Raw genomic sequence first — 17,778 nt, 5'->3', positions numbered from 1 at the left:
AAATCTAATAAAAACGATTTATATATATTGTTTTATAGTATCAGATTCACTGTCAAAGGACACAGGCATGCTGAAACCGCTGGAAAACATTTACAGTCCCACAGAGCACTAGAACATGAGTTTCAAAAAACCGTCACTGTTTGTTATCTTTTCTATATAAGTTTGTCCAATTTGGGGGTTTGTTTTAAACCTGTATGATTGTATGACTGCTTAACAAATTTTTAGCGCTATGTTCTAAGATCTCTGCAATTAGTTTGGTGAGGACAATTGGTTCACCATCAATGGCTGGAGCTAAAAAAAAAGACACAGAAAATGCATGTGTGCATTTTGGTACATATGGTACAGTAGGTCAAAGAAGTAACAGTTAAAATGGAAATTTCTGGTTAGTTGTACTGTAAATGCACACCAAAAATGACTGTAAGGGCAGGGCATGTCAGTGTACTATTTAAAAAAAAGGAAGTCTGGATCAAGTGGTACAACAATTTTATTGTACCACCAACAAATTAAACACAATTGTACTTTATCAGGATTAAAATAGAAAAATACTTAAAAAGTTTGCGACCATTTACATGATAGTATACTAAAAGAAACACTCAATGTTGTACTGAAAATGTATGCAACAACTGTATTTAGTGTACAAAACCAGTTGGCCACCTCTCATTAACCTAGGTGTATCCAGGTAAAAGCTAGATACACAGATACAGATGAAGCAGAGAAAATCAGTTAAAATAAGGATATTTTGTCTTGGAAAAACAAGTTTGACATTAATTATGCAAAGACAGTGAGAATCAATACTAGGGAAGAATCCCTAATATATTTTTTCCACTCTGCCCGACTTTGAAAGACCCTCAAAAAGTGCATATGTCCGCTTACAAGGTAAGACCAATCAAGCGTACCTCATGTTTTATTCAAAACGTATGCCAGTACATTTTTGCCCTAGTCTGGACTAGATCCACATCTGTGGTGGGGTATTACAAAAAAGCGTCAGAGCCAATCTGTCAGGGAAACGACCACTTCATTGGAAATCAAATCCATCATCCCAGACGTTGGCTGGAGGGGAAACAGAGAGAATTTCATTAAAGAAGAGGCAGCGCTATTGGTTAATTGACAGACATTGATGGAGTTTGCTGGCAGCATCTGAAACTGTTTCTTATTTTTGCAGCATCTCACACACATTTGTACTCACATACTTACAAGGACATTTATGTCATTGTTCCTTAGCCTCCAATCCTAGAAGTGATCATCACAAATACTTGACCTTTTCTCTAACCTTAGTCTAAACTCTAATCCCTTAACTCTATAAAAGCTTGTCTTAACCCTAGAACTGATGGTTAATCCAATTTTTGTCCCCAGATGGGAGATGAGTCCACGATGAGAATGCAAATCTAATTTTAACTCAAAATGTTTTCCTAATTTCCTAAGCAGCCCTTTGATGACGTGAGGACTAAAACGAATGTTCTCACTTTTGAAAAAATGGTCATCACAAAGACGTTTAAGAACACACACACACACACACACACACACACACACACACACACACACACACACACACACACACACACACACACACACACACACACACACACAAACTCTACAATCAAAGGCAGTGGATTTAAGTTTTGTCTTTGCAAACGGTATCCTAATTGCCTGAATTCCACTTTTAATAAGTGCATATGCATGTGGGGAATGTGCAATAAAAATAACACATACAAAAACACACACAGTCTCACTCTCTGTCACTTACATGCGCACACGCACACATACACACTTACAGACAAATCCTGCGACACATAAGGAAGTAATTTACATTCTTTACACGGACCAAAGAGAAATTACTAAATTAAAACATGGAACTTGTGTGAATTCCTTAACAGAAAGAAGAAGATGGGGGGACAGATAGAAAACATAAACCAGAGGGAAAGTAGCATTACTGCAGGGAGGAAAGGCAGAAATGAGAAAGAAGTAAGAATTTAGGAATGGAGGGAAGCTCCAGTAAACAAGCTAAAATTTAACATTCTTGTTGATTTAGAAATTTCTCAGCCCATTTTCACAAAACACAGCATTTCTGCTCCAGGATCATGTCATGTTCTGTGATTAAAGTAGCTTTGAGCCCCCTCCACATGGTGAAATCACAGTCAAGCTGGAGAGAGTTGTTGAAGCCATCTGCCTCATTATAAACACCTTGGCATACACGGCAGACGCGCGATACGTCCTCCGAGGGGGGATTTAGACAACATACTGCAGTACCTGTGGCATGAGCACTTAAAAAACCCTCAAGCAACACATTTTGTGATCCTCAGATCTTTGAAACTTATTAAAAACCTCACCAGGAAATTTCAAAAACACACAGTGAGAAAAATGAGAACTCCTTTCAAGAATGCTGAGAAACTGACTTTTTCTAGATGTGTGCTTTTCTTCTGCCAACAGTGATGTGGATTGATCCTTGTTGACTGATTGTAGCGGAGCAGCCCTGTCTGAGGATTTATGAGTCCAAAAATTCTTTGCCTGGAGGGAATCTCATTTAACACTCTGGTCATGGGTCTAAAGCAAAGTTGGCTGAATTACAGGTTTTCTCCTGGGTCTGACTGTATTGAATAACGTTGATTATACACAGCTACTGTATGTTCAGACTGCAGATAGATTTGTTTTTATACTTCATTCACCTGAAGAGGATTGACTGAGCATATATTTGCTTTTCCAGCGTAGTGCCCTGCTTCACTCAAACACAGTTACCTGCATTCACACCTGGGAACAGCCTGGCCTCATATAACTGTGTGAAAACACTGTGATGAGTTGAAATGGCAAAAATAACTTGCACTGTGTATGAAAAGGAAGCGATATTTTTCCTCACCCCCCAAGAAATTAGACACCTGACCAGAAACAGTAAGCACGCTGACATTCAAGTATATGGTTAAAGAAACCTTCAACTAAGTTTAAACACTTGGCAGCTTGGACAATGTTGAGCAGTAAACTGAGATTTAGTTTCTATATTCATTTTGCTTCACCAGTCGAATAAAATGGCAGACATTAAATAATGTGCACCATATAGGGAGTGATTTTCACACCAATAAAAAAACCTTTTAGTGTTAACTGTCTTTCTTAGATGCTGATATACATAGTGGACTATGCTGCACCAAATCAAAACTGCTTTCTTGAGCTTAAATTGACTCTATCGTAATGTGACACATACACCGAGTACTGAGGGTGAAATTAATTTATCCACATTTAATGTATACAAATGAAGTAGTTGTCTTCATTGGAGCATTCTAATGATAATTCAGTTTTGACCACAGCTGACCTTCAACTTAAAGGCAGGCTATAAGTTTCTTGGACTAAAGCCATCTGTCTCAACAAAAATTATGATAAGGCTGAGTGGCTGCTTATTTTCCACATAATTTAGCATGATTGATGTCATAAGGCTTATGAGAACTATGAAAGCTCTCCACTCATTTTCTCATTTTCTCTATTTAAAAACAATCTCTGATTTGGTTTCAATTCTTTCTTTTCTTATCTTATACATCTCAGTTGCAGTTTGATGATATTAAGACTAGTGTTTATTGCACCAGAATTGTTTTTCTTCACTTGCTCAAGGTCACCGGACAAAAACTGATTTGTGATACGTTTTACTTCTGGGATGTGAATCGATCATATTTCAGTTTGGAGAGATACTGTATGCGTGTTCTGTTTATAGTGTATGTAAGGTTCAGTAATTCTTATAGTACATGTGACAGCATGTACGATGCCAATCCCACCTGGACAGAATCCTGTGGTTTTATTATACTTGTCAAACAAAGCATTTATGGCTCCAAAGTCCCTTCTGTAAAGTGAGTACTTCAAGCCATCTGTGTTGTGTCCTCTCCCTGCCTGATGACCTTCAATTCACCAACGAGTTGCTCATGAGAAGCACACTTAAAAAAAACAGTTTGCACAGCAACACATGAAATGGAAAAATAAAATGTTTCACTTCAAAATGAAATGCTATTTTTTAAGGATAACATATTACTTTAAAGCTGCTATCTGTGCCTGCAAAGCACCAAAACAGACATTTACCACTTTTGGAGACACTTTCTTGATTCAGCTTGAGGGGTAACACCTGTGCTGCTGATAATGTCAGTCAACTCTAGAAAAGACAGCTGGGCAGGAGTTAAGGAGTTACACACGGTGAAGTTGGATCCTCCAAGAAAATCACAGCCCTTAAAGATGTATACTGATTTGAAGGCAAGAGCGGTCCTTGTCAAAGATCTTCAAATATTTCAAAGGTTAAATGGGTCGACTGGGGCAGGTTTCAGTAAAACTTGGTTTACAGTACTGGGCATCTGTGGCTCAGCAGGGCTTTCCATTAATAGCAGGGTTTGTGATTCAGTCTCTACCATCTCTTGTCCACACGTTGAAGTGTCCAGGCCAAATAGACAACAGGAATTTAGAACAATAAATGGAAAATCTCGATGAACTGGGTCTAAATTGAATCCCTGTTTTATCAGCTGCAGTATCAAAGTTGACATCCACGTATATCATCATGTCATAGATTTCTCTTTACACAACATTTTCTATTGACAACAAAAGAGGAAGCCTGGAGTCACTTTTCATCACAGCAGTTGATAACCGCAGTGTCACTGCTGTTCAAGCCTGCTACTGAAAGTATTGAAGAGCAGAAATAAAAATTTCAATCCGTCAACCAGCAGCTAACTGACATTTTACTTATTCTGTTGACATTTCTATAGATCAGAGCTGTATGGGAGTTGATCTGGTGAATAAGCATGTTAGTGATGGTGGTATTCTTGGAGTTGCTCCCGTCGTGAGTTTAAAGTGATTATGAAGGATCTTGAGGCAGACTTGACGAGAATCTGCCTGTGTTTGGTTTGGCTGGGACTTATTTTGGCTTCATTCTGCTGTTCTGCTGCTGCCTCTCTGAGCAGCGACATGCTGTTTTCACAAATGGTTTTTTGTCACTTCTTTCACAGCCAGGTCTGTCCTAACAAAGTTATTCATACTTAGGGGAACCACCCAGATGGAAAATAAAATTATATTATTTTATTATTACTGTTGCTTGTGAGAAATTGTAACTTCTGAATAATTAGTGGAAATTCCAGAGATTTCTACTGTACTCTAAGTATGGGGGGGCATCATCACTACAAAGTCTTCTGCTTATCCTACCCTACCTTGTTCTCCTTCTACATTGTAGCAAAGTTTCAGAGCGATGGAGACAAACCCTCCCCATAACCATAGTTACTCACACTCACTCCTGCCTGAGTGCGCACGGTGCGAGAAGAGAGGGAGAGATGCTGCTTTCACACAGAGATCCTGCAATAAATGCGGAAAGAATGTCCGGCAATATGCTGCATTCGCTCATTCATTCTGAATAAAATTTTGCGGCGTAATCCCGCAACCATGTGTGCTTTCCACCTACGCCACGGCTGCATGAGTCAAAATAAAACACCCTATGCAGATTCCCGATCCTCTGATTCCAAAATGCTTCCTGTGGATATGCAGCCTAAAGTTGACGGAAAGAAACGGGGCCAGAGAGAGCTGTGGAGAAGGTAGTAGAAGCACAAAAATGACAAATAAACAACAACAGTCAATGCTGAGACACATCCAATGGACATTGACATTGACAGTAGACCGTTAAAAAAAGAACGAAACAGCTTGAAACGTCACTCTGTTCCCCTCATGCCGGCCGTGGCTTTTCACACAGACATCATTCTGCCTCTGTTGCTACCAACATACCCGGCTCAGAGGTGGCTCAAATCGGACCCCCCTTTCCGGCTTGGTACCTTTCACACAGCGCAGCGAGCCAGCATATTGGCATCATAATCCCGGAAAATTAGGCAGTGTGAAAGCGCCTGCTGACTTAGATTACTCTGAGCTGCATGCAGGGGACTAGAATAACCTACAATAAAATAGAATTTTGTATGTTTTTCACTTTCTCCCTGATAATCTGAATAACTCACTAGATTTGTCGTTAGTTGCTTTATATAAATAAAGTCACTGCTGACCAAACCACTGTGAGGCATATGGGAGGGAGGACATAATCTTTCAAAATGTATAAACACATTGGAACTGTAGTAGAGCACGAGAGAGTAGTTAACAGTTTGTGTACCAAATACATTGTCTAGACACTGACGGACAACAGTGATTTTATTTAAATTTTTATTAAAAATTGATAGCTACAATTCAGTAGTCATTGGAAATGGTGGGGATATTGGCTCCCTGTGAAATCTAGAATAAAATATAAAATCCTTCGGCTCAACTCCAAAGCCCTTAATGGTCAGGCAGAGTACAGTTTGTATTACCTTATTACCCCACCAGAACACTGAGCTCCCAGAATGCAGGGTTACATGTGGTTCAAAAGTAGAATGGGAGCCAGAGCCTTCAGCTATCAAGCTCCTCTCCTGTGGAATCAGGTCCCAGCTTGGGTTCAGGAGGCAGACACCATCTCCACATTAAGAGTAGGCTTAAGACTTTCCTTTTTGATAAAGCTTATAGTTACGGCTGGCTCAAGTGAGCACTGAGCTATCCCTTAGTTATGCTGCTATGGGCCTAGACTGCCGTGCGGCTCCTTCTTCTTATACCATTAATGCATGTGACAGCTCCACTTCTTCCCTCTCTCAAAGTTTGTGCTTTCTTGTCTCTCTCCTCTCCTCTTGTCTACAAACTGATCACTGATTGTTTCTCTTTGTCCCAGTGACCCCTTCACCTCCGGTTTGTATCACCAGCTCCTCCCATTACCCAAATAATTCCTGTGACAATCCAGAGAGTTTATTCTATAATCCCAGCCATAATCAATAAAAGACCACTGCAAAACAGCTATAATGCAGTATGCAAATCCAATTTTGCAAACCCTTCTGGCCTCACAACATCAACAGATTTAGTGCAAATCAGCTTTAAGGCTGATACTGCACCTTTCATGTCCTCCTCAGATGACTTGCACTACTGAACATTAGATCACTATCCAGTAAGAGTTTGTACTATCCAGTAAGAGTTCTCATCTTAATGATTTTACTTCACAATATGGTCTGCATTTTCTATTTCTCACTGAATGTTGGCTCTCGTCACTGCCTCAACAACACTTTTGTGTATGAGGCTTCTCCTCAGAACTGCAGCTTTATTTTTTTGCAATTTTTTCACTAGACAAGGCAAGAAAGGAGGTAGAATAGCAACATTCTTTCTAACTTGTTCACCTGCACCAATTACACTTTTGGATACTTCTTAACCTTTAAAATGTTTAGCCGTGGTTATTAGAACTCACAGCATATTCCTGCATTGACCATTTCCCCAAAGTGTACTCCTAATTATTGATCTGAGTTTTCTGAACTATTATTGACTGCTCTTGTTAAATCCTACGGGGTAGTTTTAATTTACATGTAAATTACTGTTCAGATTCCAGAGCAACGGAATTTTTGGACTTTGTTACTAGTCTAGACGTTATCCAATCATTTACTCATCCCATATGAAGGATGCTACTAATAACTGTGGAAATACACTGGTGTTGATATTTTATCTATTTTCCAGTCCACTCCTGCATTTTTTCAGTGTTTCTCTCTGTACTCCAAGTAAGAGCCTGATACATATACTTATTGCTGTAGCTCCTCTTACAACCAGAAAACGCACTTGGATGAAAATAGCACCATGGTTCTCAGATGACACCTGTAACACTCAAACAGATTAGAAGAAAACTTGAGCACAGGTGGCGTTTGAAAAAAACAAGATTTCTTGTCTTGCCTGAGTTGAGAGTTTTAAGAAAATTAAAACGAGCACTCTCAGCTGCCAGGATAGCCTATTTCTCTCACTTGATTAACATTAATAACAATAATTCATGGCTTATGTTTGATTCTGTTGCCAAACTCACACAGAAAACCCCTGCCAATAGCTCTTCATTCAATGCCGATGATTTTCTGAACTTCACAAATAAGATTGACTCAATTAGAGATAAAATCACTGGTCCACACTCCTCTGAATGATAGCTATGAACTCTCCAATACTCTGATGGATGCTGACACTGACTCAAACCAACTGCACTCTTTCACAGTTTGAATTAATTTCCCATGAGGCCTGTTAACACTCTCCAAACCTGCAACCTGCATATTAGATCTTATGGCGTCTAATATTGGACCTGTTTCCTGTTTTAATTAGTCCTGTTCTTAAGCTTATCAATACATCACTTTCTCCCCTAAGCCTTTAAAACCACAATCATTAAATTGCTGCTTAAATATGCCTAGTATTGATCCACAAATTCTAAACAACAGTAGACCAATTTCCAATCCTCCTGTCAAAATTACTTGAAAGGGCTGTCACTCATTGTCACAGTGCTCACTTACTGCTTACTTATCCAAAAAAAATCTTTTGAATCTATTTGACAGGTAGGATAAAAACCATTCTAAGGCAGTACCAGAGTTCCCCACCCAGTGCCTCAGTCTGTCTAACATGATGTTATGGTCAGTGGTGTCAAATGCAGCACAAAGGTCCAGGAGTACCAGGACTGAGCACATGCCTTCATCAGCAGACATTAAAAGGTCATATTTAGTTATTTTCTAGTAAAATGAGCAGTCGTTTGGACGCAATTCTTTCTAAAATCTTTACAATAAAAGGCAGTTTTGAAATTGGTCTGAAATTTTGTGGGAGGAAGGGATCTAAACCAGGTTCCTTTAAAGTGGGTTCACGCAGGCCGTTTTAAAATAATCAGGGATACAACCAGTAGATAGGGAGCTGTTAAAAAAAGAGATCAAATGGGGCCCAAACAGAATCCATTGCTTTCAGTAAAAACTTTGTAGGTATTACATCAAGTGGGCTGGAAGTCATTTGTGATACTGTTTTTAAAAGCTCAGACAAGTCGATGGGATAAAACTGGTTAAAACTCTCTTGTTGCTGGTGAGGAACCTCTGAGTAAGAGGCCGCGGGGGTAATAGAGGCTCTGATTGACACCACCTTATTGGTAAAATAAGATAAAAACAATTCACAATCATCATTACTTTAAGCTGAGGCACAAGGAGCGGCTGGGTTTACCAGCTGATCCACAGTCTTAACCTGTTGAAAACAGGCACCTTTTTCCAGAAAAACACCTAAAATAACATATCCAAAATGAATCAGGAATAACTCCTCAACCATTTGGCCTAGATCCATAATTCTGGTCTCCTTTGAAAAGTCAGAGGAAGAAGAAGAGCTAAGGAATATAAATCCATTGTATATTAATATATTTATTTTACTATTACAGACTACATGGAGATGCAATAAAGAAAAAATCTGATATTTTCATCCTCTCCTGGTAAAAAAAGCTATATTTTAATGCAATAAATGATCAAAACCATCATGAGGAAGCTTTTAATGCAACTGAATATCTTCTAATACACCTTGAATACAATTGTAACTTTATGTATGTATGTATGTATCTGATGAAAATAAACTAAAATACAACATTTTTAAAATCTACCAGGCAAATGTCCATATTATGGCAATATTTACTGTTAAAATGTTGATTGGTAGATACTATTTCTGTCCATACAACCAAGTTCCAAATAACATAACATTGAAATATTGATAAAAACAGGAGTATTCATCAACATTCCTGTCACCAAAAGCACACCCATGCTTTACAGGCCTGTAAATTGAGAACGGAACATCCCATCAATCGATCCGTCTTGAGCAGACCTTTCATTTGCATGTCTATGTATCCCCAACAGGTCGGCCACAATATGGCAAAAAACACTGTGTTTTCAAGCGGCATGTTTCCTCTCTACAGAAATTTCGAGTGCAGGCAGGCAGCTCGCAGGTATTGTGCAATAATCAAGATGGTACCCGCTTAGACTCGGAGCAACAACATCGGCGGGTTTTGGAGTTAAAATCAGTAATTTCGCCCAGAGCACGGTTGCCCCCGTTACCGGGGGCGTCTGTTTTCAACACAGAAACCTGGGATTGTGTTTATGTGTAGTAATTTGTGTTTTGAGTTTGGAAAAATAGTGTGTCCTCGCATCCTTAACCATGTTATTGTAGTTAATTAATAAATCCTTAATGGACTTGGAGACTGGATTTTTTCCATCTGCGCTCTGCTTTCCTGCATTCCCTTTTTAGGCTGCGAATGCTGTCATTTATCCAGGGTTGCTTACTAGCTTTAGACGTAGGCCTAACCTTTAGAGGAGCAGTCATATTTAGTGACGACAAGCAGATATGATTGAAGTGATCGACCAGATTGTTGGTGTTGGAATCAGACAGGTGTTGGCTTTGGCTCTGAAAGAATGCGCAAAACTTTGAAACACTTTGTTCATTAAAGATGCGAGAACACACGGAGCTTGGTGAGGCGGCATGAGTAACAGGATGAATCGCAGCTAAAAACAATACATCTGTGGTCAGATATGGTCATGTCCACTAATTCCACAGAGGAAATGCTGACACCCAGGGTAAAAACCAAGTCCAGTGTATGACCAGGGTTATGTGTTTGCCCTTTGACATGTTGTTTGAAGTTAAAAGAAGTGGCCATATTTAAAAAGTCAGTTGCATTAACATTGTTGGGGTCATCAACATGAATATTAAAATCGCCACAAAGAACAATTCTGTCATAATTTAAAACCAGAGTAGATAAAAATTCAGGAAGTTCTGATAAAAATCCTCCAGGCGGTTTTGGTGGGCGATAAATTATAACAAATATGACAGGTTGCAGCCCTCCAAGTTTAAGCTTTGAGCTTCAAAGGAGTTAAATTCATCCCGGCGTATTTGATATTTAAAATTTTTTCTATACATGCTCACTAGCCCACCACCACGACCACTAACCCTGGGTTGACTAAAACAATCATATTGGGGCGGACACAGTTCAGCTAGCTGGCTATAGTCATTCATTTGCAACCAGGATTCAGTTAAAAACATAAAATCTAGATTTGCAGACAAAATAAAATCATTTAAGATAAAAGTCTTACTTGACAGTGATCTCACATTGAAGAGAGCCATTTTAAATGAGTTTGTTTTGTGCTGGAGTTGGTGCAACTGTCCTAATCCTTATAAGATTACTATGATTTCTGTGTGGGATGTGCACATTTTGGTTTACTGATCTTTGGAACAGCACAAACAGTGTGTGCTGTGTGTGCTGCATGAAAGATTAGTTATCCACGTAAGTCTCATACACCGCTATATGTAACTATAAAGCCAAATAACTTCTGAACTCCTAAACTTGAGGCATTAAAAGGCATGCCTATCAGAAATAAAAAGTGTAAGAAGTTATGACAACTTAACAGAGTTTAGACCAGACAAATATGGGCATTTGGTTGGAATTTGAGTGTTGACATTGATGGCTGTATTGTTTTTGAAAGCTCAAGGCTAAGACAGCATTTTTCCATCTATACTATCTACACTATGTATATATTCATTTTCTCTGCCTTCCTAGTTAGGCTACTAGAATACAGCTAGAATCTTGACAAAAAACAAAACATGTGACCATATAACATCCCTTCTGGCCTCTCTTCACTGGCTACCAGTGCAAGCTTGAGGTGATTCTAGGACCTTCACTTTTATTGCATGGACTTGCACCACCTTATATATCTGAGCTAATTATCCCACATACACCAGCATGGTCGTTCCTTCTGGTTGTTCACAAGAAATATATTTCATGTTCCTAACAATGCCAATGTCCCTCATCTTTATAAAAATATAATTTTAGTATTTAGTACTGATGTTTTAATATGACTGTGTTATTCAGCTATTTGTATTTTATTGCTATGCTTTAATTGTAAAGTGTTGTGAGTCCATGCTGTGCTGTGATTTTATACTTTAAATTAGTGTTTTTTCAACGGGGGTGGTACCGCCACCCAGGGGGCGTTCCGAAGACGATGGGGGGCGCTGGAAGCAATATTTTGGAAAGGGGGGCGCTGAGCTGCTTTTGGGGGGCGTTTGTTAGTTGGAAATTCTAAGGCGAGTTTAAACTTTAAACTACTTGGAAAAAACTGTGGTCTTCAATATTAAAGTTTAGTCCACTGTTAATGAATGAGACATTGTATTTTTCAGCTCCGTGCTGCCTTCACGGGAACGGGAAGTCAGACTATCATCTGTAAAATTTTACCCACATGGCGTGTAAACTCTGGAAAATTGACGCTTCTTTTTTGGTATTACCGTGGAAATGTGTTTATTTACTATTATAATACACCATGAATGTCTTGTTATTGCAGTGGTTACACATTTATAAGAGCGATATCCACTTTCGGACTTACCCTGAAAGCAACTTTGCTGCGACACCAGCAAGTGACTCGCACTGTGAGTTGCAGTTTGTGCCAAAGCGGACATATACAGTAGTTTCAGTAGGCTTTAAAATTTAACATAAAAATCTGAAGCCCTGACTTGCTCTGTTGGGGATTGTAAGCAGCACTTCAGAAGTGCTGAAGTTAACGTATGTTTTGTTCGTGAGATTTCTGCCTGATCACAGGTGTTGTCGGTTAGTTCTTTAATATTCCGACTTTTTTTCTTCAGAGAACACAGACACATGGGAGAGATTCTGAATGGGCAGAAAGTTTTGAACATGAGCAGAAAAGTTACAGTGTTTCCCATCCGTTCATTTATTTGTGGCGGCTCGCCGCAATATCGATGCTGACCGCCACATATTGATTTTCGATTTATTTTACATGGCCTATTTAAAATCGTAGTTGATTTCAGAGCTGCAGGCAGCGCATATTCGCACAGCACATCCTCTCGCTCGTCCCTCTCTCTCTCTTTCACCCATCCCGAAATTTTCACCAGAATGCAGGAAATTAAGTGTTTAATGCTCAAAATCTTCTGGAGGAGGAACCCATTGCCCCACTTATTAAGTGCCCCATCCAAGACACAGTTTCCGGGAGGAACATTCACTTATTAGTTAAATATAATTACTTTTCACATGGCTTTTTTGTTACCTGGGAAAGTAATTAATATGCTGTTTGTCATTCAATTATGTGTTTTTTCCCCACTTTTTTTTAATAACAATAGTAACAACAACAATAAAAAAAATATATTAACAATATTCAGGGCAAATAGCCAACATCTATTTTGATGAGGGGCGGTAAGGGACCTGCATAATGGATAGGGGGGCACTGGCCCAAAAAAGGATGAGAACCACTGCTTTAAATATAATTTACTGATCGGCATAAAATACCTTTACAATATCTGCTTAGTTTTTAAGCAGTCAAGCACTTACAACAAAGGCACTTACAAAGAGGCAGAAATAATCTTATACTGAGTGACTGGAAAAATACAAACACTTGTGATGCAATGCAATGCAACAAAATAGCTCTGTGGTTTAAAATGCTCAGTGTGTGTTGTGACTACTTCAGTTTGTGTTTGTGATTGAATTCTATGGTACATTTCAATGTTTACTTACTCAACCTTTTCTATACAAGCAATGTAATGCAATACCATCAATACCACCACCATTGCCCTTATTGCATATTGACAGTGTAGATACAGACGGCACGGGAAGCGATATAGGAATATAACATGTTGCAATTTTAATTTCAAGGGATTGGTCGACAATCAGAAAAAAAGAAAATGGCAGCCTTATTCTTTACAAAAGCTTTACAGGGTACCTTGTAACATAGCAAGCAGAAGGCTCAATTTGCTTCTTGCATTCTATAATCATTCTATTTACTGCCAATAAAACTGGCAACTGCCCTTCTGTTTAACTCCAAACCAAATGTGATTATTTCTACTACCACAACAGCTGTGTAAACTAATCTCAAAATCAAATCTGCAATATTTAGAGATAAACAATTGTCATTTTCATGAATTCCCCAAAATGGAGAGAGAGAATATGATTGTGTAAAACAGCCTTCAGTCCAAACATTGATGTCCACATTCACCACAAATGAATGCATTGCAAACAAAATGTCAATTGTAACTTTTAAGGGCGTAGAATTATGTAGGCACAGCAGGACCATGTCCCTACCAATTTACAAGGACTACTGAATTGTCCCAATAATTTTGATCAAAACATTTAAATATAGATACTGTTCTCAGTCAGTGTCTAGTTAATGTTTCTTGTACACAAACGGTTAACAGTGAAACGCAAATTAGTGAGAGAATAACATAAACCAAAGGGTTGTCTGTCAACTACAAAGGAAAATGACTGCCTCTGTAATAATACAACAATAATAGTAATTTAATTAATCTAATTTCTAGAATTAAGTCATAATAAACATAACAAAAGTTTGGACTGCAATGTGGCCTCTTTCCTCTGACTGGTAGCTCTGTGTTGCTGCTGTCTCTGAGTCCCCCACCCCAAGCTTTGCTCTGTTTGGGACTGTCTCACTACTGCATGATACTTCCCACTTCAGAGGCTGTGAGCTGCACTTTATTGGAGATGGTGAAGTTAACCTTTTTGTGAACTCGTGAGATTTATGCCCGATGAGAAATGCTTTCACTAAGTTTCGGTTATCCGATGAAGAGCAGCGCACTTGACTCATTTAGTAGAATCCCAAAAGGGATTCTGTGTCTGTCAGAAGGTCTGAAGGGGATACTACCATACCAGCAGAGCAATAACATAGGCCAATGTACAGCAGAGTAGGCAGGTCATTTTCAGGGCCCGAGCATGAACTGTGTGAGGTTCCTATTGAAACTGTAAGGATTTTTTTTCTGCAAAGTAAACTCAATTTTGGGGGCCTAAACATACTTGAAAACTCACCAAACTTTGCACACATGTCAGAAGTGGTGAAAAAATTCATATTTTATGGGTTTCGCGCATGGGCGTGGCAAAATGGCTCTCTAGCGCACCCTACAAAAAATTCAACCTACGTGCACAAACTTTTCTGGGGACATGTATCATATCAAGACAAACAAAAAAGCCTCAAGAACCTATACCCTAAACTCAACAGGAAGTCAGCCATTTTGAATTTTATGGTCATTTTTGGATGATTTACACACTCTACTTTAGTACTTTAACGAACTCGTCCTAGGGATTTAGTCGGATCAACTTCAGATTTCTGCTGTGCCTTCTAAAGACATTGACGATGAAAAGTTGAGCTATCTGTGAGTTTTCGTCGATGGGCGCTACACGTGCGAGGGCCCGCCCAACGCTGCTTGCAGCTTTAATTTCTCATTAAAATCACAACTTTTTTCTCAAATTATTACGACTTTATTTACAAAATGTGACAGAACACAAATATGTGGGATAGATTTTCAATTTGTAGAAAGTTTTGAACCTAAGCTGAAAACTTGCAGAATCACAGGATCTATTAAAGTCCAGGAGTTTAACCTTGAGGTGATCCTGTCAAATAAGTGTTTAATGCTCAAGGCTTTATGGAGGTATTCGTTTATTGTTTATTTATTAACCTCTATAGTGGCTGTATGACAGAAACAAAGGAGGAAGTCAGATGATGACTTTCACACAGGAAACTGAGGTTTGAGTATGATGCCAGGTCAAGTTGACTTATTTAAATTTTAAGTTAAATAATGTTATGTAAGTGACTTACTTATTTTGAGTTACTTACTTATTTTAACCCAGACCACGATCTTAACTAAGTAGTAGCTAAACCTAATCAAGTAGTTTTGTTACCTAAACCTATCCAAACTGTGACCGTTTCGCAACGTTAACCATGTGTTTAACATCATGTGTAAACGTCATGTGACTTACATCACGAACTTAAGGTCCAGGACGCCTGTTGCTGGACTGTTACTTTTGAACAGACACATATGTTGTTTTGGGAAACGCTCATATATTCCAACGGTCATATATGTTGTTTTGGGAAAATTTACAATTGACCCTTCACTAAGCCACGCTCCGAATGTGAAAACCTTCAAATGTCTAATGCAAACCTTTCTGTCTCCTTTCTGAGATTGCTTTTTTCATTTTCCCAAAAATTAGACAATGTTTTACCAGGGATTGCAGTTATAGACAGTGGCAGCGTCGTGATAAATCAACAGCTCAGATAGTTTGTCAGGCTTAGCAACAGTTACTAAGGGGAGCGTTCGCTTAGCAAAGGGTCACTTAACCTATTTTATCATTTAGGTATGAGGATGTGTTGCTCACATAATATGTGTCCCCTCCAATGTTCAAACAAAACCTACGCCCTTCAGTTTTTTAGTGGCCAACAAAAAAACAATGAACTGTAGCTGTACGTTATGTACATTACTGTTATGTTGTGCCCTTAAGAAGGGGAAAAGTAACGGGAGAAGGTTGAAGAAGCACACACACGCAGCTCTCTTCTTCACTCGTCTGTATTGAATGAGTTCTTGAACAATGTATACAAAAAAACATACATTTCAATATTCATGCACTCATCAGATTCAGGACCACAGTCACAAGTATCTTCTTAATGCATTCTAAATTATCTTTTTAACTAAATTACCCTATGAAATGTGAATTAGTTTAGCCAAAGTTATCAAATGCATTTTAATACACCTTTTTAAATGAGTTCCCACACAACACTAAAATTAATTATACTTTTAACATTATTCATTGTCTCAGCATGACATGAACTCACCCACACAGTGACAAATACACAATAAATCTTACGGCTAAAATATGTAGACTAGCAGTAGCTAACTTAAACACCAACAACAAAGTAAACGCTTGGGCATGGCGTTTCTGGCTGCTAGCATGACGTTACACATCTTCCCAGTTAGCACGAAACTCTAAACAATATACACATGCAAAAACGTTTCTTTTACTCATATAAAACCACAGTAACATAACGAAATGTACTATCAACGTGTGTTGAAGTTTACATTGCTTTGTGAGTGGTAATTACCTTAAGAAGGGGAAAAGTAACGCAAGAAGGTTGAAGAAGCACACACACGTAGCTCTCGCCTTCACTCGTCTGTATTGAATGAGGAAGAGAAGCGCGATCACCCTACTGGAGCCCCGACGCATTACCAACACGTCGACGAGCAATTAACCCACACATTCAAGGATCAGCATTATCTGCATTCCACTTCTTAGTACTACTCGCTGTATAGTTTTAAACAGTTACAAAACTTAATACACATTCTAATATAAACATTAATATACCAACTATTGTAAATGTAATTTTCTGAAAATGGAATATTGGAGTAATGTAATAAACTTAAAAATTTGTTTACTTTTCAAATAGATTACTTGGTATCAAAATGTCAATATCAATTGTCACATTTACAGAGCCTTTTTATGTAAAAAAAAAAAAAAATGCAAATGCTGTTTTAATTTGTGCTCTGTAATCCTCCATATCGAAAATCTTTTAAATAGGCCAGAAAGGCATTCATGTTTTCTGTGGCAGAGTTCCAAAGTAATTCATTTTCCTGTTGGTTGAATAGATTGTTTTGACTTTCACTTTGCTGTCTAAATTTATAAGATGATAAATGTGCAGCTTCAGGATTAGCTTATGGTAATGTGATGCTTTTATTCATTACGCACAGACAACACACACATCTGTACCCTCAACATCCTTTAGATGATTTCTTTTAATCCAGTTTCCATTGTGTAACAGAGGATTCATATATTTAATGTGAGCTACACTGTTTTGGTCAGTTTTTGCCAGCTCTCTGGCTTAGAGCAAACATGTTCTGGCAAATATGTGATGCTCAGGCTGCTTTATGAACCAATGTGTGCCTTTAGCCTGGTGAGTCTGCAAATGTAAATAGTTCTCAGCATAATAGGGAATTTATCCATTGCGTACCCATACTGTTTGAGCATTGTTTTTCATTCTTATGGTCATATATGTCAACCAACCCACGTGGGATGGGTTATTACGTGAATGTAGAATATGTACAGTGCTGAAATCTGGCGTCTAGGCTTTGACCTTGTCACTCCCGACAAGAAAACACCAAGCTCAGCATGGCAGGAAGTGACGACTCTGAGCCTAA

General features: G+C 38.6%; 1 long non-coding RNA gene across 1 annotated transcript; it reads right to left on the bottom strand.

Moving 5' to 3' along the window:
* Window positions 1-886: 886 nt before the first annotated feature.
* On the bottom strand, window positions 887-16,747 carry LOC123975972. The gene is made up of 2 exons (XR_006826198.1): window positions 16,689-16,747; window positions 887-1,050 (listed from the first exon to the last, which is right to left on the bottom strand). It is a non-coding gene; the product is annotated as an uncharacterized LOC123975972 (long non-coding RNA).
* Window positions 16,748-17,778: the final 1,031 nt, after the last annotated feature.

The sequence above is a fragment of the Micropterus dolomieu genome, linkage group LG09, assembly GCF_021292245.1.
Source record: "Micropterus dolomieu isolate WLL.071019.BEF.003 ecotype Adirondacks linkage group LG09, ASM2129224v1, whole genome shotgun sequence".
Taxonomy (NCBI): Eukaryota; Metazoa; Chordata; class Actinopteri; order Centrarchiformes; family Centrarchidae; genus Micropterus; species Micropterus dolomieu.
This window is presented reverse-complemented; position numbering and strand designations above follow the sequence as displayed.